This window comes from Euprymna scolopes, chromosome 1 (genome assembly GCF_053919585.1).
Source record: "Euprymna scolopes isolate OS-2025 chromosome 1, ASM5391958v1, whole genome shotgun sequence".
NCBI lineage: Eukaryota > Metazoa > Mollusca > Cephalopoda > Sepiida > Sepiolidae > Euprymna > Euprymna scolopes.
Window position 1 is genome coordinate 80,500,095 of NC_136482.1, and position 23,019 is coordinate 80,523,113.

General features: G+C 35.3%; 1 pseudogene across 1 annotated transcript in view; it reads right to left on the reverse strand.

Moving 5' to 3' along the window:
* Positions 1-843: 843 nt before the first annotated feature.
* Positions 844-23,019, reverse strand: part of LOC145242573 (nipped-B-like protein A pseudogene) — a 33,218-nt pseudogene continuing 11,042 nt past the window's right edge. Inside the window, exon 2 of the transcript XR_013862772.1 lies at positions 844-8,543. The product of XR_013862772.1 is annotated as a nipped-B-like protein A pseudogene (transcript). The remainder of the gene's footprint in view (positions 8,544-23,019) is intronic.

The window sequence follows — 23,019 nt, forward strand, 5'->3', positions numbered from 1 at the left end:
AATTTTAAGAACTTATATTTTCAAACCAATAAAATATGCCTAAATTAGCATACTCCAGCAAGCCAGCTTTAGTTTTGCTACTTTGGGATGAATTTTGCTTTGGATTTTTTTTGCTTGGCTGTCTCCTCTGTGGCCTTGCCAGGCCACTAAAACATATATATATATATATATATATATATATATATATATATATATATATATATATACTCATAGCCAAATTAAATATTGAAATGTTCATATCTTTGGTTCTATGAGAAAACTACATGAAAATTCGAAAGCTTTTTGACAATTATAATACTAATCTATGGTTAAACTTTTATGACAACTTGTAAAAAAGAACCTACATTTTCAAACCAATAAATATGCCCAAATTTGCCTACATTTGTATATATAGTGTCCTGGCAGGTTAGCTTCAGCGCTACTTTGGAATAAATTTTGTTTACGTTTTTTTGTGCTTGGTTGTCTCTCCTGTGGCCTTGTGATGCCACTAAAAAAAATATATATTTATTCCTACATTTATATAAAAAAATACATATTTTTTTTAGGTATATATCTCTTCTAATATAATTCAAAATACTTTAAAATAACATGCCCAATGAAAGAATGTTTTTGTTATGAATTTCAAAACAGATAAAAAGCCGTAAAGAAAATATAGGCATTCATACAAAATAAATAAACAAAAATTACGATTGTGAACAGATTCTTTCCTTTTATCATTGGAATGCAACCAACCCACCAATATATATATGTATATATATATATTTCTCTTTAGATTTTTCAGCTGTTAACTGTGTTACACTGCAAGATTACTGAAAAATCTTTAAATTAACTCAAAAAGAGAAAAAGATTGTGGCAGTTTAATCAAATCAATAACACAACAAAAAAATTGAACCATTTGGATTTTAGAAAGCAAAATAAAAATTTTTTTTTAAAAAAAAGCATCATATGCAAATTTTATTACTGAGATCGAGTGCTGTAGAAAATGGATCTCCAGTACGATAAAAATTTACAACAGATGTGAGATGAATTCTTTTTTTTTTCCATAAAAATGCATCATTCTTTTGTCTTATTTTTTACTTCATATAATTTTCTTTTTCAATTTTGTGTGTGATGGAAAGAGGACTCTTTTGGTTTTTTTTTTTTTTTGTTTTAACATTTATATATAAAAGTGCACAGGTACTTGCATCATTATATAAGTAAATATAAACATAAAATGTTATGCACATGTTATGACACATTTGAAATTTTTCTTCCAAAACATGATGAAAAAAATAGATAAGAAAAATGTCTCCTTAATTTATATATTCTTATGATTTGTGTTTTTTGTCGAGCTTGATATTTTTTCTTTATTTTCTTACTTTTTATTTCTTTTGTATTGTTTCAATGGATGCTAGAAAAGTTGATTTGAAATGACAAAAAAGAAAACGAACACATATTGGTTACCTCCCTTTTACCAAATTGTTTTTGTTTCATCTTCTTAAAACATGGAAACATAAAAAGGAAAAATGATAGTTATTTTCTTTAGTTTGTCTTTTGTTTTTTGCAATTCAAGTGATTTACAAATTTTCACTTTTCAAATTTAAAAAAAAAAAAAAAAAATGTACAATTGTTTTTTGACTGGATCATTTTTCCACAAAATATATTTTCATTCCTGATTTATTTTCAATCACCCCCCCCCTACGGTGTTTTCTTTAAATGATAAGTCCTCATATAAAAATGAATAACCTCCCTTTCTTCAACTATCCCCAGAAATCATTGTTTGTAATTTTCTCCCTCAACTCAATTAAATCTGATTTGACAAGCATTTCCAATAACAAAACAATAAAAACTTCAATCAATCAAACAACAAAATCTGGATCATCATCGCTGTCAAAGTCGTCTTCACTATCACTAAAACGTCGTTTCCGCTTACGAGCTTTCTTTTTAGGTGGTTTTGGCGGGGGAGTCGCTTTCGGGGTGAGACGTACTTTCTTTTTCTTTTCAAACAAGGCAGCATAACTGTGACGACCGCGCACACTATGGTGCGGTGTATGCGGTTGACTACGTGGCTTTATCCCATCGCTCCCATCAGATATCTTTTCCGGAATGTTCACAGAGTCTTGATTCTCAGTAGAATCTTTTCCTTCTGTTTCTCCAGCATGCCCCTCATCAGTCCCTGACCGTTGTTTCTGGCCCTTGGCATTAGGAGATATAACCTTTGCATTATCATCAGACTCATCATCATCATCAGGTGGATCAATACTTAGCATGAGTTGTTTAAAATCAAGATAGTCTTCGATCACTTTTCGCTTGACATTATCATCGATTTCTTCCGGTGCACCTCTCTTTAGGAGTTCAAGACTCGACAAGGGATTGAAATCAATGGCATACTTTCGGCTCATAGGTTTATCGTACATCTTGGCCCCTTCAGCAGGTGAGTATCGATGGATTTTGCTGTCTGTGAAGCCATAGAGCTCTTTGAGGTGTTGCTTTAGGACAAGCAGCAGCACACAACCATGTGAGATGCGGCAAATATCTAGTAGTGGTGTAATATTCGGGGGTAGCCTCTCTAAGAGATTATCAATTTCTTCTTCGTCATCCTCATCGTACACTTCACCCTTTTTCTTCACATCTTTACCTGGCAACAGGTTTTCCTTGAAAGACTGCAGTAAATTAGACCCTGAGACTGAGACGATGATATCGATCTGATGAATTATGAAGAGTGCCTCATCTTGAGATTGATAAGGAAAGAAGGCAAGGTTATCAGCTATATACAAAAGTTCCTTGGGGGACGCACGAGCAGAATCATCAAATGAATTTAACAATGAGGTGATGAAAGCTCTTCGATGAGACCGATTACCCCGGAGCACACTGTAAAGGAATGAATTTAAACTCTGGGTGATCCCGTCCTGGGTTCTAAGGCCACGTACCGGCTCTGAAGCATTTTGAATGATACTCTGTAACTTGTACGACATTTTCATGCCTTGCAAAGCCTTCATCTGTATGAAACCCGGATACTTTTTATCTATATCTTGTAACTGTTGGTCGGATTTTACTCTTATGTTCGGATCAAGCTCAGTTCCGCTCGTTATCAAATACGGAACGCACTGGACAGGGTGTATCAGTCCTTGACGGAGGACAATTTGAATGATTTCAAGAGCAGCTTGTCGCACCTGACTATTTGCACTGATGAAAGATTCCAAAACTTGTTTAAGGTATACCTGAATAATTGTACTGGACATCCCAGACTGAACATCACCCATATCTCTCAGATCTTCAGACTTACACTTTTTACGCCACTCAGCGTCTGCCTTGATCATCTTAATTTCTTCCTCAACAAGATAGCACTGCAGATTTTTTAATGCTTGAATTTTAAGCTTAACTGATGCCCTACAATCAGTCAGCAAATAGTAATAGAGTTCTTTCATGCTTCTGCCAAGCATGTACTCATAGTGCCGCACACACATGAATCCAACCCCTGTCAAGGCCTTAATTCTCACTTCTTCATTTTCGTGTTCAATAAAGTAAGACAAGACGTCAAAGACACGGTCTTTAATGGGTGAAGACGCTTTTGTCTCACCCATTTCTTTAGAGTCAAAATCAAAATGCCGGCACAAAAGTCCGACAGTGAAGAGAGAACGGAGCAGGGTAGGACGTCGTTTCACAAGGGTCGGGTTATTGGGATTCTCTTTGTGGTCTGCCATCAGTTTTGAGATGACACCAAAGAATTTCTGAAAGCAATCTTTAACAAGCCGATAATTATGACTGACCTTGTTGACAACGGCTCCAAGACAACTGACACAACTCTGCAGCACCATCATCCCATGTTTCAAGATCAACTTCATCATATCCTCTTCTAGCTGCATCAAAAATGATTCACTTGGGTGATCCATCAGAGGGACGACCAGTTCCAAGATACGAGCAACGTTATGGAGGACCATCACGTCACTTTGCGAGTTGCACTTGATATCGAGGTACGGTTGAAGCGTCATAGCATGGGGCAGCATGAGATCTGGTTTTATCCGGCTAAACAGGAATAATGTAGTAAGGCAGGCGATCAACCGCTGAGGGCTCGTCATACTGTCCCCATCTACAGATTTCTCCTCCAATGAGAGGACATTCTCAACAAGACAATCTACGACCTGCTTAGTAGCCTGTAACGCAGTTTTGTTGAAGTTCCCTTCTTCGTCCTTCTTCAGCAGATTCTCCAAGAGTTGCTCAAAGAATTCCATTCCGCTATCTTTACAAGCAGATACCACCTCGGTTATGTTAAGAACTTTACGTACAAGCTTCGACAAATCTTTGCCCCGCAGCGGTGAGAACCACATCAACTGAAAAACTTCATTCACCAATTTTTTTATGCCCTCTTCATCATTGACCCTACGAATCATTTTCACGCACATTTCAGGAATTTTAGAAAAGTCTGGCTGCTCCAGACAAATATCCTTGAAAATTTTGATGACCCGTTTTCGTACACTAATACCAGTATCCAGGATCCGATCACATAACATATCATAATATTTTGGAATTAGCTCTGGTCGGATGAGGATAAATTTCCCAACCAGCTCCACAGCTGCTTCTCGGACAGAAGTTGACTGGTCAAGGAAACGTCCATGTACTCCTCGTTGCATATCGTCCCTAGCCAAAATCCCTGGATCCGCCTCCACCACAGCGGATAAACATTTCATTGCTTTTGTTCGTACGGCCACAGCGGTTTCACTGAGCACTCGCAGGATTTGCGTCAAGTAGACATCGAAACTTTGAGCAAAGGGACGTTTTGAACTAAGATAACGAGCCACAAGGCAAGCATCTTCATAATCAAGTGGACTGTGCTTCATTCTCATTGTACCAAGCAGTTTTCCTCGAACCTCTGCCACAGATAGTAGAAACTGTTTTCCATTCTCTGCTCTCTGAAGAGATTTATTTATCAAGGTCATTTTTTCCTCATCATCATCTTTTTCAGCCTTTTCAGCCTTCTTTTGTGCTTTTTCAGCCTCGACTGTGATGTCACGATACCATTGGGCAATATAGAAAAGACGGGCAAACGACAACGCGGGATCACTTTGCGTGTTATCAGCCAAATAGTTCAACATACCCAATTGCAGACATTTTGTTTTCTTGTCGTCTTCGCTCTCCTCTTCTTCACTTTTCTCTTTTTTCTTATTGTCATCCTGGTTGTTGCATGCATCTGCCTTCTCAACTATTTCATCGATCATCTCCTGGTTCATCTGACTAGAGACTGCATCACTACGGAGACGAGCAGCAACGATGCCAAGGTATTCAAGTGACGCCACTCTCAAAGACATCTCAGTTGACTTGTTACTAAACTGTTGTACGAGAATCCTGCCAAGGAGACCCAACAAAAGCTCCGAGGCTGGCCATGCGGGTTTATTTACTGTCGCCAATAAATCTTGCACAAAATTTTCAAACAGCGGACGGTAGTCATCCTCACTTTTAGCTGTACACTTTTTCAGAAACACAGACAAAAAATTGTAACCCGTTCGCATTGCTGTTTCATACGAGGTGACAATTATAACATCCCCATCGTTTGATCTTTTTTCCTTGTCTTTTTTCTTTTTCTCCTTCTCAAGGGCTGCCTTGTCTGAAGTTGGCTTTTCCTCACCTGGTAATTCCAAACTCTCCTGCTTAATAGTGGGCATTTTGACAACACACTGTATCAACTGCAAAGCGAGAGCTGTCACCATCTGAATGGAATCTGTGGCATTCAACCTGTAATTACGGAGGTTTCGTTTCGTCGATGGTAAGCGAGCCAGAGAAGCAAAAATATCTTCCAAAATAAGTTGCCGGTGTTTGTCATACTTGGAGAAAATATTTCCAACAAGTCTCATACAATTTAACTGCATCTCACTGATGTTTTCAACAAAAAATGGTGACACCCCTAATGTGGATACCTGTAAAATAACAGTATCAGGGAGTTCCTGGATATCAAGAAGTTCACCAAGAGCGCCAATAAGCTCACACAGTTTATTATAGAGTGTAATAGTTGATTTATGCTTAACAGTATGGGCTCGTGCGCGCTTGGACTTCAAGTTCCCCTGGTAGCCCCCTTTCGCCTTTGGATCTATTTTGTAGACAGGATCAAATTCAGGAAAAACTGTATTATGGAGCTGCCATTTGCCAAAATGTATAATTCTTTCAATGACATCGTCTAAGTAGACCTGTTTAGGCATGTCAGGAGAAGTCATTATGTAAACTGCAGCCAGAGAAGCATCCATACTTCTCATCACCCTCTCCATAGCCAACTCTCGCCACATTGTTGTTTCTTCGTCATCACCATCATCATCATCATCGTCATCATCATCTGTTTTCATATATGGTGATAGATTTACACCATCACGCACATTCCACTGGAGGATGGTAAGCAGCTTCACTAGTTTGTCAGCCGGAATTTGGTTAGTAACTTTCTGTGCTTTTAACTTTGCAGCTTCACCACAAATCTCAGATAAAACTTGTTTTGAGATCAAGGATTCTGGCGGACATTCAGTTTCCTCATCGTTCGGATCCAACGAGCCAAAGTCGACTTCTTCAGCCGTGTCAAACACTACCTCAATCGCCTGGGCAAACTTCCGAAACGTTGCACTCTCCAACAGATCCTCAGCAGTCATGGATCTTTGGTTCATGCGCTTGTTACGTTTCCTTCGCTTCTTTTTCGACAATGACCCATCATCGTCTTCTTCGTTAGATTCCTCATCACTGGACAATGGTCTCTTCATTGCCCGCTTTATTGGATCGACGACTGCTTTAATTCTCCCACCTGATGCAACAGACTTAAGAGTTCGAGGATCTAGAAGTTCTAATACAACAATTGGTTTGGAATTCTTAACCACTAATAAGTCAAGTTCCTTGCTAAAAGATAATTCATCATCTTCTTCAGGAGTCTGTTGTTGTTGCTGTTGTTGCAATGATGACAGTGAGGAGGATGATGATGATGATGCTGCCTGTGGTTTACTGACCTTTTCTGGTTTCTCAGACGATTGGTTTCTGCTACGACGTGCCCGGGGTTCTGCCTCATATTCCATGGAGGGAAAACCAGCAGTGGTGACTGAAGATGGTTGCCCACCTTCTTTATTGTAATCTCTTCGACCTGAGTGAGAATCTTTCCACTGACTGGACTGTTGGGAATTTCTATCTGATGAACTGTTTCTACGTATAGAAACTTCCTGAGAGCCCTTTCCCCGGTCAGTGGATGAGGATTTAACCTCAGAGGAGGAGACAGCAGCAGGCACATCACCACCACCACCATGATTTGGAGTTTGAGATAAGGGTTTGGCACTACTGGATCGTCTTCTGCTTGGATACATCGCCTCCGGAGGAAATGAAAGGTTCAGATTTAATATGGGCTCAGCAAGAGAGGTTAAGGCTAAGGATGCTGTGTTTGCATGGGTTGGAAAATGTTGTTGGGTTGCTTGATGAACATCTGAATGAGTAGAATACTGATTGTTAGCAGGGTGTTCTAAGGTTTCCTGCAGCTTTTGGACTGTTAAAGGACTCATCTGTTTGGTATAATGTGATGATAAATGAGAGGAATGAAGTTTAGAGATAGGATCTTGTTGAAGTAATTCCTGTGGAGGTTGGGTCTGCAGATTTGTGGGATCAAAATTTGTAGCTTGCTGCTGAGAAAGACTCTGCCGCGTTTGCCGGCTATTAAAGCCCCTGCTACTCGTATTACTACTACTACTATCGCTACTACTACTACTATTAGTGGTACCAGTATTGGTAGTAGTAGTAGTAATAGTTGTATTACCAGTAGCAGTGCTATTGCCTGTCATCTGAGACTGGAAAACCATGGGATCCTGTTGAAGAACTAATTTCAACAGGTCCGGTATATCACCTTCTATCACATTACTTGCCAAGCTATCTTTCAGCTCAATATGATCAGTTGACGTCTGCTTGAGGGCACACGTAAGTTGTTGGGCCAACGATTCATCAGAGCTGCCAAGGATTCTTTGTGCTTCATCTGCAATTTTTGGATTAAACAAAAGGCTTTTATTGTGCACAGGTGGAGAGAGGGGTGTTGGCAGGGGCAACTCGGGCAATAGGTCCGTAAGGCTAGTCACTCCTGCCAGAGTAATGATCGGGACACTTGGAATTTCGCCGTTCATCATGCGATTTAATACATCGCTTCTGCTATATGACACTACATCTTGTACAACCATCTTTCAGAATTCCTGGAAGTCGGGCAATGCCATCAAAATGCTGTACTTTCACGTCTTCATTGAGCAAGATGGTCACTGACCCTGTATCAAACTCAAGACGACAATTAAATATCATTAATTGCATTAAGAATTTAGCAAAATCTTAGTTTTATATTTATATACATGTGTGCATATATATAATTATATATATACATACAAAAAAAATCAATCTTTTTGGTTTAACTTTCGTTTCGATTTAAATTTTCCGTTGTTTGAATTTAAGTTATTTTTGCGGAGGTCTTACTTGTTTTCGTCTGCAGTATCCATGTTTTTAGTTCATGTCGGTTGACACTTTCATTAATATTGCCTTCCATCGAATCAGCATGAGATAATCAATTGGATTTGCAGCTGTTGAAAAATGAAACAAAAAAAACTTTTTTATTACACTTCAGTCAAAAGAAGATAAAAACAATTTGAAGAAAAAAATAAGACAATATCACTTTGTAACGAATACGAGGTATCACAAAGACCTGGAGTGAAAAATTAGAGCAATCGACACTAGCTGATCAAATAATGGCTCCAGTTCGACATGGTCAGAATGTTACTAGCTACACTAAAAGGTATTTGAAAGCCGGAAAGGACAAGAAATGTTGCAAGCATCACAATAAATATGAGGACAACAGTCTAAAACATTTAAGATCTGTGGAGTCATTTAACTGAAAACCAAAGAATTTGTGGACAATTTTAAAGCAAATCCTAAACCGATTTTCATTTTTTTTTTTTTAAGAAAAAAGTGAACAAAAATCTACTTGGAAAATTTTACATTTATGATCGACATTTGTCTACGTGGTAAGTTTCAAATAAAAATCCTTTTCATGACCTTATAGAACAATGGTATTTAACCTTTTTGGAGAACAGGGATTCATAAACGCATTCAATAGTATTTATTGAAGTGTTTATTTTCTTCTAGTATAACTAATAAGCAACCATGAAACAGCCCAGAATTTGAATTGCTTTCTTTCACTTTTTCCTGTCATTTTATATTCTGACGATGATTTTTATCTAATGTACTCAGTTTTTTGATTATTTGATATTAAAAGACTTGTGAGAAGATTTGCTTGTTTTGTTTCATGACATATTAAACTTTTTCACATTTATTAATGCCAAAAAATCCAATAATTTGGCGAAAAGTTTTTATACTTCAAGTTCTTTATATCTTCAAATATTTCTCCATAGTGTTTAATTTGGTTATTTTGTACAGGAAAATTGTTGTTTTTAACTTTGCAGAATATGATTGGATTTTGCAAAGAAAAAAAAACAATTACATCAATGTTTGGTATATTTTAAGTAAGGAAGCCAATATCTTCAGACAGCCTGATTTGGTAGCACCAGGACATGCAAGAAGAACAGACAAATTAAATAAAAGAAATAAAATAAGCAAAAGTTGCTGATTTGAATGAGAAGATGCTGTATATGATGATGGATTTAGCTTATAGCAAAAACCCTAATATTATAGTGGCCATTTTCAGTGCCATAGTGCACTTAAAAAACAAGTAATATCGAAGGCAATGTTTGCTGTTATGGTTACACAGCATAGAGAGAGAAAAAAAAAACTTTTTCATCAAAAAGTTTCTTTAAATTCAAAATTATGAGCCTACACATAACCTCAAAAACCTGTTTGCTCCATATATGCTGTTTTTTTTTTTTTATTATTTATTCTTTCAAAAATCCAAAACTTTAATTTTGTCTGAATCACTACCAACATACACACAATCATGTTGAAATGCAATTGGAACTAATAAAATTATAACATTTGATTTCAAAGTTTTGTTTTCTTTTATAAGCTTTAATGTTAATATTAGTTTGTACAAAAAAAAAAGAAGAAATTATAAATTATATTAAAAAAAATTGTCTTTTGCCAATCTAGTAGGCCAAATCATTACTATATATATATATATATTGTACCCAATATATATATATATATTGGGTATAATATAATTCATTTCCCTTATTTGAGTCGAAATCAAAACGTGTTTTGGTGTTGCAATGAGAATCACCCGAGTCGGATTGAAACAACATCTTCGATGCCCTACATTAAATCTCGAATCATGGCAACTTACGCACAGTGGTCCTGAACACTATCACAAAAGATGACTAGTCCATCGCAAATCCACCATCAAAGACTGACCACATGTGGACTCAAGGATTCAACCAAGTATTTCTTAATGATTGTTTGTTGTCTAAATCCTCAGCTCTTCACTGACATGTATATGTGTTCTCTCTTTTTTTTTTTTTTTTTCAATTTTCTTATCAGGTTTTTTCAAGCTAGGGATGGAGCCAGATGCCAGAAATTCACTCGCTATCTTGTATATTCGAGAGATCTTTTTAAGATTCTAACCATCCCTTTAAGTACAAATCTCTCTTGCACTTGGTTATTACTATATAATCATTATCAATGAAAAATATCAGAGAAAGATATAAGAACTTTGAAGAACGTTGTGTAGATCATGCTGTCTTGAAGTGTGTTTTAAGAAAGCAGGATGAAAGTATAATACCAGAGAATTTATAACAGGATCTGAAGTGCATTGCATGTGATAGTTTTATTCTGTCAAAAGCTAGATTTGTAAATCTTAAATCATGCCAAAGACAGGATCAACAAGTTTATGAAGAAAAGGCACAACTTCTAGTGCTAAGTTTTCATATTTGAGGTCTAATTTGTAAATCTAAAAGTGGCCTGACAAAACATTTGTGGAGCTACCTTGAAAATGCTGCTGTCAAACCTGACATAGTTATATGGAATAAGTTAGAGAGAGTAGCAACCTTGGTTGAAGTGAGTGTCGCTAATGAACGAGGTCTGAACATAGCTGAAAGGAAGAAACAGACCAAATATTAAGGTCTCATATACGATATGAAAAGAAATTGGAACCTTGGAGCTTTCAATCATACCAGTTATTATAGGTACCACAGGGCTTATGAAGAAGAACCTGAAGGTGAACCAAGTGCAAGAAATCCAGACAATTGCATCTAAGGGAACACTGAGGATACCAAAAAGATCTCTCGGCTGGTATCAAAAAAAAGCAGAGGAATGTTCGCAGCTGGTTTATCTTAAAAGGAAGAAAATGAAAACAAAAAAAAATTGCACTTAAAGGGATGATTAGAATCTTAAAAAGATCTCAGTTGTAATATATGAGATAGCAGGTTAGAGTTTGGAATCCACTAGAATTCCCCATCCCCAGCTTGAACAAAATAAGAAAATTGGAAAAAAAAAAAAATGTTAATATGAAAACACCTTTATCAGATAGAAAGATTTTTTGTCAAATATAAAAAACACTAAAGTTGGATTTAACACACACAACAGTTAAATGAAGAGATGGAACACTTCTGTCAAGAAGAAACAATCATCATATACATATATAAATATAAACAAATATATGTAAATAAACAAATTAAGCACTGTTAAACTGTTTATTGAAACAGACATCTGATCATATTGTTTGCGGGCACTGATCCAGAGGGTAGAACTGTTGACTATCAACTAGATGGGTGTAAGTTCGATCACTGCTTCGGTATAGATGCTGGTCTAGCTGCAACAAAGAGCTGTGATACAGTAAAACAGTCTGTGTGTGGATGACTATGTCTATATACCCATAAAGTCGAGTTTATTTTTTTTGTTCTGACATTGATATTAAAAGCCTACTTTTCTATTTAAAAATCATTAAAGCAAACTTCTTATACACTCAGTCTGATTATGGGAGCGACTTCATGAATGTTAATTAAGTTGCATATTCCTTTGAAAAATGAGAGTTCATTAATTAATTATTCATTTTTTATAGTTTCTTATTAGATCAGTTTCATTTAAGTATTACATTTAATTCTTTTTATGCAGGTTTTCTATATTGTGGATAATTGCATAGAATTTAGGATGAAAACATCCTAGCACACGGACATGTTTTTATACATGTGTGTGAATGTATATTGTATATATATATATATGTATATATATATATATTGTACGACATAATCGGTTTGACACACCTGTTCTCATCAGATAACCAAAGTTAAGCAACATAGAGCCTGGCTAGTACTAAATGGGTGACCATTTGGGAATTCTAGGTGCTATATGTGCTTTCTGCTTCTCTCGGCATTGTTTCCAGTTGTCCTGAATCTCCACTTGCACAGTACAACCTGTCGACTCAGGAGAGGTGTGGTTGGAGATTGCGCAACTCTTGCCACAAAAATTTCATGCGCAAGCACCCTTACAGTGGGTATCCATAGTCTGTCAAGACTGAAGGAAGCCATTGTGTGTGTGTGTGTGTGTATATATATAAAAATAAATGACCTTGTCTGTGTTTGCAAAATGTCTTACCAAACTTCTCTCTGAATATTTGGTCTAGACTTGAAACTGGACATATAGGGTATTTTGACATCAGAAACAGTTTTGACTTGATTTTTAAGCCTGTAGAAATAGCTGCTAAGGGGTTATAATTGAAAAAAAAACAGTTAAACATGTCAGAAATTGAAAAGAATAACATATACACATATATATATATTAGGGGTATATTGTTTAATGGACAGGTAATCAGTAATCGGCCTCTTGCCGATTAATCAGTAATCGGCTGATTTGCTGACTAATTGCCTAACTTTTCTCTTTCCTATTAAATTTAAACTATTTCAAGTGACTCATCAGATGGCTTTGATTCTAAGCCACATTCCCTGACACTAGCAACCATATTTGTTTCCGCAAGACTAAAAACTTTGTAGATTTTATTCTTATCCAGAACATTGTGGAATTCTTCACTTATTCTTGCACCTGTGTGTGCACCAGGAAATGGAACAATTTTAAGCATAGCTCTGTACTGTTCAAAGTCATTTGAAAGCCAGTGACCTGTCAAACTCAGAAAGAGAGTATTATCTGTTGTCACTGTCCAAATGTCTGTAATCAAATAAATGCTGTTAATTTCATCAAGATGATTGAATTTTTGTTTTTACTTTTATAAATATATCTGAAATTATTTTTTCAGTGAAGTACTTTTTTGGTGAAATTTGGAAAGTTTTGCAATAAGCCTATTAAATCCAATGTCGGATGTTACAGAATACAGTTGAATATAAGCAGCAATCATTTCTCTTATCAGATACTGTACTGGATCTCTTGTGACATGTGGCATTAAAATCCTAAACGTTTTTGGTTTATATTGATTATATAGTAGTATTTGGTGTTTTGCTGGAGGCTCATAGTTGTTGCCACTTGTTGCTGGAATGTTTGTCCCTGAATATTCCTTGTGCTGCTTTGTCTTATCTGCAACTTTTGCTTCTTTTGGATGAACTTTTCTAAGATGGTTTAACATATTAATCATAAAAGTGTTTGCTGATTTGCCACCGTTTGATGTGATGGTTTGACATAATTTGCAAGCAGCTGTATTCTTATTCTTGGGATTGACATCAAAATACTTTCAGCAGAAACTGGTTGTCATAATAGTTTATAGTTGTTGTCAATATTTAGTTAATCCTTCATGTATTTCAATTACTTGTGTCTCATATCTATTTAGTAATTCATCTCAATAAAATATACATTATCTAAACCAAAAAAATAAAAATATATATTACGTAATGGTAGCACGAGTCTAAAAATGAGGAACAAGAGTATGACTGATGAAGAATACTTTATTTTCCGTTCGCACATCATCGTAATTTACTGTACAATTCCTCAACATGAAAACTGAAAGATTAAGTAATAATTTTCTTTGACAGTGATTTAAAGTATAAAATAATAATTATGTTAATTCAATAGGAAGAGAAAGGAGGGAAATTTTCCATATGCTTACATGTATTTGCCTCAAATTCAGTACAGTTGTAACAGACTATATGCTAACAGCGTTTCATGCATGTTATTTGATAATATGGCGTAGACGATTCATGTCTCTGTTAAATTTTCACTAGCTAGCAAAAAAGGAGTAAACTTGTCTTTGTTTGCAATTAAATTGAATTCATATAAGTATCATTTATGACAAAAAAATTTGAATATCATTTATGACAAAAAATTTGAATTAATATCATTTATGAAAAGAAATTTGAATTAATATCATTTATGACAAAAAATTTTGATGATAAATCAGTATTACAAAACCTGGTAATCAGCCAATTTGTGCTAATTGGTCCATCCCTAATATATATATATATATATATATATATATATATATATATATAACTGAAGTCCTGAATTAATACATGCAGTTCAGACCATCTTCAGCTGTATCTTGTTGAACACTGGAATCTGCACAGAAATCTTTCTGTAAAACTCAGGAACCCTTTATTTAATCCACCGGAGTAGCATCCTGCCATTCCACATGCCATGACTAGGTAGAAGTCCTAAGTAATTTGCAATAACAATTAAATAAAGGTTTCCCAAGTTTGACAAAAAGATTCCCAAATTTGATAGGATACACCTGAAGATGGTCAGAGGTTACACTGAAACGTTGTGCAAATAACACTGATAGCAAGAACAGTAGTCTAAAGAATACAATATGAAATGTTTATTATTTAAAAATTTTGTTAAAGTATTTTAAGTAGATAACTTTGCAAAGCGATACAGTCAGGATATTAAATGGCAGGAAAACATAAAAAACAATTCAAATTCCACACTGTTTCATAGTTGTTTATTTATATAAACACAGAGATTCTCTAGATTTTTTAACCTGTGGACACAAAGTGAACATAGATTACTAGCAAGCCATCCATTGTTCCATGATTATAAAATATGCTTAAATATTATATTTTAATTCACGCAGATTTTGTATTTATTATTATAGTGCAAATTCTCTATTGATGATTATATTGTACCTAATATATAGTAATGATTTCAAAAATTAGCAAAAAAAAAAAAGAACAAGAAAAATGACTGATGGAATTAAAACCAAGAAAATTCAGCGCTCCATCCATAGTTGTTATTTAGTATTTCAGCGTTTGTTCTTACTGTCTGGGCTATCGTCATATGGATAAAAAGGGCTAAAAAATTAAGTGGCTTCAAGCTAAAAATGTATATGTATGCATGCTCAGAAGATAGTCAATTTACTCCTGTCAAAGTCAACTGCGTTTTTTTCTCAATTTTAATCCCTTAGCAGGTATTTTTTTACAGGCTAAAAACCCAACTGAAAGTGATCCCGAGCTCCAAATACCTTATATATCAAGTCTGTAGACCAAATATTCAGAGAGGAGTTTGATAAAGACATTTTGCATACATAGACGAGGTCACTTTTATATATACTATCAGGCCACTCAGCATTACCCAATCATAAAATACATCTAAATATTATATTTTAATTTATGCAAAATTTGTATTTATTATAAAGCCAATTATCTATCGATTATTATATTGCACCTAATATATAGTAATCATTTCAAAAGTAAAAAAGAAAATGACTTGTGTGCAATCAGCTAGAATCAAAACCAAAACATATAGCTCTCCAGCCTTATTAGCATAGAACCTAAATCCATATGCATATAAACACTGCTAAAAGATAATGTTGTTTAATCTATAACTTTTAATTAGTGCATGCACAGAAAGAAAACATGTATCGTCGACTTACACCAGGCAAATATCAATGTTGTTTTTTTTTCAATTTTGACCTCTTAGCAGCTACTTTACTGGCGAAAAACCAAATCTGAAGTGTGCTACAGGTTCAAAAAATTTTAACTCTTTAGACCCAATTTTAAGAGAGGAGTTTGGTAGAGACTTTTTGCACACACCGACATGGTCAAATATATTTCTGTGTGCTAGAATGTTTTCATTGTAAATTCTACATATCTATGCAGAATGTAGAAACTATGTATAAATAGAATCTCGCATAATAGTGAAATGACAGCCATTATCTGATAAGACCCATAAAAATAAATAATTAATGAAAGCTTATTTTTCAAAGGAATATACAGCCGAGTTAACCTTCATGGAGTCGCTTACATATCCATGATTAAGAAGTTTGTTTTAATAATGTTTAAATAGAAAAAGTAAGCTTTTGATATCAATGTCTGAGAGAAAACAAAAAAAAAAACTACATATATATATACATACATACATAAATACATACATACATACATACATACATATTATAAAGTTGACAAGAAGGTTCTTGCGAAATTTTTATTTTGATTTCAAATGATGTATTTTCTAACAAGTTTTTATAAACATTACTTTATATATCATTTTAAAAAACATTTTTCGCTCTATCTAATCGTTTAAGTTAAAATCATTTTAAAACAATTATGTCCTCATTTCAAAACGCTGAATACAAGGTGAAAAAAAAGCAAATTAGCACAATTTTCTTATTTCAATTCAAGCCCCGCTGAAAAGCTGCTGAAACAGCTTGCGATATCAACAAAGCCTTAAACCCAGAAACCACTACTGAATGCACAGCACAATAGTGGTTTAAGAAATTTTGTGACAGCGACAAGAGTCTTGAAAATGATGAGCATAGTGGTTGGCCATCAGATGTTGACAATTAAGTAAAAGCCTTAGTCAAAGCCAATCCACGCACTACTGTTCAAGAACTTCCTTCTGGATAAAACATAACATATACAATGATTTCCAACCACTTGAGAGAGACTGGAAAGAAAAAAAACTTGATAAATAGGTGATCGAGAAATTGATCAACAACCAAAAGAAACGCCATTATGGAGTGTTACCTTCCCTTCTTTTACGCAACAAGAATGACCAGTTTCTCAACTGGGTTGTGATTTGCGGTGAAAAGTGAGTTCTTTTCAACAACTAGCGACGCTCAGCTCAGTTGTTAGACATCAGTGAAGAAGCTCTACGACACTTCCTGAAGCCAGAGTTGCAGTAAACGAAGGTCATGTTGACTGTTTGGTGGTTTGCAATTGCTCTCATCCATTACAGTTCTTGGAATGCAGGCGAAACCATGACAGTGGATAAGTACTATCAACAAATGAATGAAATGCATCAGAAATTTCGACAACATCCAGCATTAGTGAACAGAAAAGGCCCAATTCTCCTCCATGACAATGCTTGACCATAAGTTGCTAAACCGACCCTGCAGAAGTTGAACAAATTGGGCTGCGAAACTCTACCTCATCCGCCATACTTTCCAGACCTCTCACCTACCAATTACGACTTTTTCAAGCATCTTGACAACTTGCTGCAAAATAAATGCGTCACAACTCAAGTGATATCAAAACCGCTTTTGATGACTTCATTGGCACCAGAACACAAGATTTTTATGTTTCTGACATAAATATATGTTTTATGTTGGCAAAAGTGTATTGATTCTGATGGTATTTATTCGATCAATAAATTTTTGTTTGATATGTTCATTTGAATTTAAAAGTTAAAAACCACAAGAACTTTCGTATTAACCTTATATACATATACACACACACACACACAAAAAAAACTTAGACTCATTGAGTTACACATTGAACTTGCGTTAGATTATTTGAAACTGGAAAAATTTTTGAAAAAGTGTACTTGCAAAGCCAGTTCAAATTGAAAATAAAAAGACATGCAAAATTAGTTGCTTACTGCCCACTTATGCAGTTATGGGTTAAATAATATTATTACCCCTGGTGATCTGCCCTTTTCATTATAATAGACTACTCCAATCTTTATTTTTTATTTCCTTTAATACAGAAACAAAGAGAGAAAATCAAGAGTAATAGTGGAGAGGAGTCCAACAAAATACAGTGAGAGAGGATGAAAGAGCTAGATCGTAAGTGATGGGTCATATGAATTACTTGCAATTTCCAGCTAATTAGAGCAATTAAAATGGAAATTTTTTTCAAACATAATTCAATTTAAAAACTGAGAAATATTTTATGAGTTTTACATGATTTAAATATATGGAACAAGCCTTAGAGAAACAAAAGCTGATTAGCTCAGATAATAATAGATTCTATATTTCTTATATATTTAAAATATTTAAAAATGCATCATGGGAATGGATCCACTCTTGTTGTTTTTTAACTGATCTCCATAACATAAAAATCAGTAAAAAACAATCCAGTTTAGTGGTTCCAAAGTTTGTCAAACTTGATCATGCCACATTGACAGTGCTGCCCCTCCGCACACACTTGTATACCAAAATAAACTACAGCATGGGAATATTACAAATAGATACAAAATGCATTTTTTCTCTATTTGACTGCTTCACTCCTGGATCTTTCTAATGACCCACCCCTGTGTAGATCATGGCTTTGGGACTAGAGTTATCTCCCTTGTATAGACTTGGTTCCCTCCCTACCACATGCCAAATTTAGCTGTGAACGCAATATTTTGGTACTCTTTCTGTGGTCATGAATAGAATGAAACTGCGGTCTCTTCTTAAATTTTGACTTTGTATATACACGACGTATCTTTTTTATGTCCAATCTACCAAAAAGGACTAACTCTAGGAAAATATACAGTGTTTACACAATGCAATGCACATGCTTTCTTTAAAAAAAAAGAAAAAAAAAAAGACATGCATCTTGCATTACTAACAATAATACACAATAATGGTGGCTCATGTGCTGAGAATAATTCTATTAGGTTGACGCGAAAGTTATTGTGAAATTTTTAATTTTGATTTCAAATGATGTATTTTGACATAAGTTTTTGTTATTATACCTTTCCTTGATATATTATTTTAAAGCATGTTTTTCGCTCTATCTAATCATTTAAATTACAATTTTTTAATGTAATTATGTGTTCTTTTGAGAACGTTGAATACAAGATGGAAAAAAGGCAAGTTTGCACAATTTTCTTATTTCAATTCAAGCTAAGCTGAAAATCTGCTCAAATAGCTTGCAATATCAAAGAGTTTGGCCCAGGAACTACTACTGAATGCACAACACAATGTTGGTTTAAAGAATTTGTGGCGGCAACAAGATTCTTGAAGATGATGAGCATAGTAGTTAACCATCGGATGTTGACAACGATAAATTAAGAGCCTTAGTCAAAGCCAATCCATACACAATTGTTTCAGAACTTGCTTCTGAATTAGATGTCACGTACATGACGATTTCCAACCACTTGAGAGATTAGAAAGAAAAAACTTGATAAATGGGTGCCTCATGAATTGAACGACAACTAAAAGAAATGCCATTATGAAGTGTCATCTTCCCTTCTTTTACGCAACAAGAACAACTTGTTTCTCAACCAGGTTGTGACTTGCAATGAAAAGTGGGTTCTTTATGACAACCGGCGACACTCTGCTCAGAGGTTAAATGCCAATTAAGTTCCACAACACTTCCCGAAGCCAGAATTACACCAAAAGAACGTCATGTTGATTGTTTGGTAGTCTGTGACCGGTCTCATCTATTACAGTTTTTTAATGCAGGCAAAACTATTACAGCGGTGAAGTACTGTCAAGAAATGAATGAAATGCATCAGAAACTTTAACAACAACATCCAGCATTAATCAACAGAAAAAGCCCAATTCTCCTCCACAACAATGCCTGACTGCATGTTGCTAAACTGACACTGCAGAAGTTGAATGAATTGAGCTACAAAAATTTGCCTCATCCACCATACTCTCCAGACCTCTCATCTACTGATTACCACTTTTTCAAGTATCTCAACAACTTTCTGTGTGAGCAATTCAAAAAACCTAAACGATATTAAAAATGCCTTCAGTGACTTCATCACCACCAGAACGCAAGATTTTTCTGTTACTGGCATAAATACACGTTGGGAAAAGTGTATTGATTCTGATGATGCTTATTTCGGTCAAAAAATTTTTGTTTCAGCCAAGATATTTTCATCTGAATTTAAAGGTTAAAAATTGCAAAAACGTTCTTGTCAACCTGATATATTCTTCACAAGTGTGTAGCTAAATTTGATAAAATAGAATCAAATAGTTTAATTTTTTAGTGGTATTTCAAGAAAGTTTAAGAATAGTAAAGTCTCTGTTTTGACAACTTGTATTGATTTTCTGCTATCTGAAGAGACAATGGATACTTTCTGAAAGGATGCCTGGACATGCACAATGAAGATTAATAATAAAACTAAGACTGTACAATAAGGTAGTAACAAACTGAGCACGACTATAAGTAACATTGGGAATAGCAGGGAAAGTCTTGTGTTATTTTGATGGTTGCCTACCAAGATATTTGAAAATGTTTTCTGTAATTATTTTTTTGTTTGTTAGAAACATACAATTTCAGATAATAAACAAAAACATTTTCTTGGTTTTGCAAGGATGATGTTGGCTCAAATTCTAAATGAAAATCATTCTGCTCATAGCCCAAATTGTAAAATAAAAAAAAACAAGTTTCTTAAATTGAAGCGTTTTAAAGTCAACGGGAAGGGGGGGGGAGGGGTACTATTGCTTAGAAGTGTTTATATACCCCCTAGATAATAATATCTACGATTTGGGAACACGCGTCGCATCTAGATTTATTTACATCGACTATTATGAGATTCGCGCTATTTCACCGTGTTGCCTGTTTGTCCTGCTTTTTAGTATAAATAAAGTGAGAGTAAATTCGAACGTTGCGCGTTCTCGGCATCACGCCGGGATCAAAGTAATTTTATTAAGATTGTTATCTTTTTTGTATTTTTTGATATAAATAAAAAATGTTTTAAAATTGGGCTTAAGTAGGCACCCCCCCACTCTCCCACCACACACACATAAATACAAATTTAAAGGGGTAACCATGATAAAAGATGCTGGCCGAGAGAAAAATAATTTAAAATTTACAACAGAGACGAGATAGATCAACCAACTTCACCATCTTTTTGAGTTGGCCTTGTGCCTAAGTTTTTTGTTCATTTTCCCAATTGTATTTTTTTTTCCTGTGAATAAAAAATTTAATATCTCAAAGTATAGTATCTATTCCGGCAGATACTGCAAGCAAAGACCATATGTGGGGGCAACCCCACATAAAAGACCTTGGTCAATATAAGGGACACCCTTCATACCAATTGTCACTATCCTACTCCCCGGGGAATTGGTCCTCATTTCCCCCTTCACACCTCACATTAAAAATCGGCCTTGTGCTTAATTTCCTCGGTGAGGAGGCAAATAAATACTTCTCGGCATCGTGCCGGAACGTCCAGAAAGCAATCAGCTTTTGATCAATGCGGTGGAAACCTTATATCAGACAATTGCTTTCATATTTTTTTATGGGGAACTGGTTTTCGACTCAACATCTTGGGGAAACTAATCCAAAACAAAGTTCACTGCAGGATTGATGTTTGACCTAATTCATTTTTAACTTAATTCATCACCTTTTTTTTTTTTTTTTTTCGCTTTCGCCTCAAGGATTCGAGTTCGAACGCCCCCCCCCCCTCAAACTTTTTTGGGTTTTTCAAACACCCGGGCACCGCCAGACAGGTTTTTTTTTTTTTTAGAACTTTTAACATTGTTTGTTTTTATAATATTTAAACAGGGTTATTTTACTCCACACACACACCTCTAAAAACCTGGGCAACGCCGGGTACCCCCGCTAGTAAAAGTAAATAAAGCATTACTTACTTTTAAGATTGTTTATTACGTTTTCTCCACTAGCTGTAGATTACACACTAACATGGCCGAGATTGTGTTCATGTTTATTCATATTTTCCTTCGTCTACTTTTAAGACTTCCTTGTATTATGTGTCTTCACACATATTTTGGAGAGCCTACACTGAAACACTTCACGTGGCCAAATAATCTGAAGACTTTACATTTGATGACAGAGGATATTAATGGAATGCCAGTGAGTTTTTGCAACTATGCGATACTGATGTGATCAGATATTTTATGATCCATAATGAAGTGTATGAGGCTTTGGAAAGTTTCTATGTATTGTATTTATATAAGACTAGCGAGGGGTACCCGGCATTACCCGGGTGTTTGTAGGTGTGTGTGAAAAAAAAACAGGTGCCCGTGAAAAAAAAAAGCCTTGACGACGCGCAGTTGGAAAATAGTAAAGTGTGAAAAAAAAACAGGTGCGCGTTTTTGATTGACGTGACGGCGAAGCTATTCAGCAGTTAGCATTTTGTGCGGGACAGTTTTTAATGTGGTCAATAAATCGGTTTGTTCGTTTTTAAAAACCCGCTCCCTCGTCTCGAAATGAAAGCTACCGTCTGATATGACGAAGTCGACATTGACCAAACGTTACTTAGCTCTCTAGAGACCACTGGCTCTGGGCCTGTGATTAGAGTCGAGTTTCGCTTTTTGTTTATACCGAAAACCGAATGTAACGCGTGCCGAAGTGGGAAATGTGGAATAATTAACGTTTGAAAGTCAATAAAATTAAATAGACAGGCGAGCTCCGTGGTTAACTGTGAGATATTACAATTTATAGATGATATAAAAAGTTTTAAGAAGTTGTGAAGCGAGCGAGCACTTCTCTGAAAGAAGCCTTTTGTGGACATTGAGGAAAAGCGTACATACATACATACAGACATACATTTTCGCTTTTATATTTATAGACTACAGGAAGGACATATGCATTAAAGATTTTCACTTTGATTTTTTCTGGCATATGTTTAGAAGTTAGAATGATTTTGTTTCTTGTAAAGGCCGCCCAACCTGTGCCAATTTTGTGACTTATAAATGTTTGCCTAAGGTAAACAAACTCTGTAACTTGTTCAATTTGTTAGCTGTTAATGCAGTTAAGGGTAGTTTCAAATCAGAGCTGGAGTTACTGGTTGCAGCTTTATCATCCACATAGCATCTTTATCATCCACGGCATAATCACATTGATACACCAGTTCCCGCTGGATCACTGAAGTGAAGCAACATTGAACCTGGTCAGTATTAAATGGGTGACCATTTAATACTTCTAGGTGCTGTATGTGCTCTTTGCAAATCTCAGCATTGTTTCCAGTCGTCCTGGACTTCTCCTTGCTATTGGAAGATTGCACAACCCTTACCTCACAATTACACGTTCAGCTGCTCCTACAGGGAGT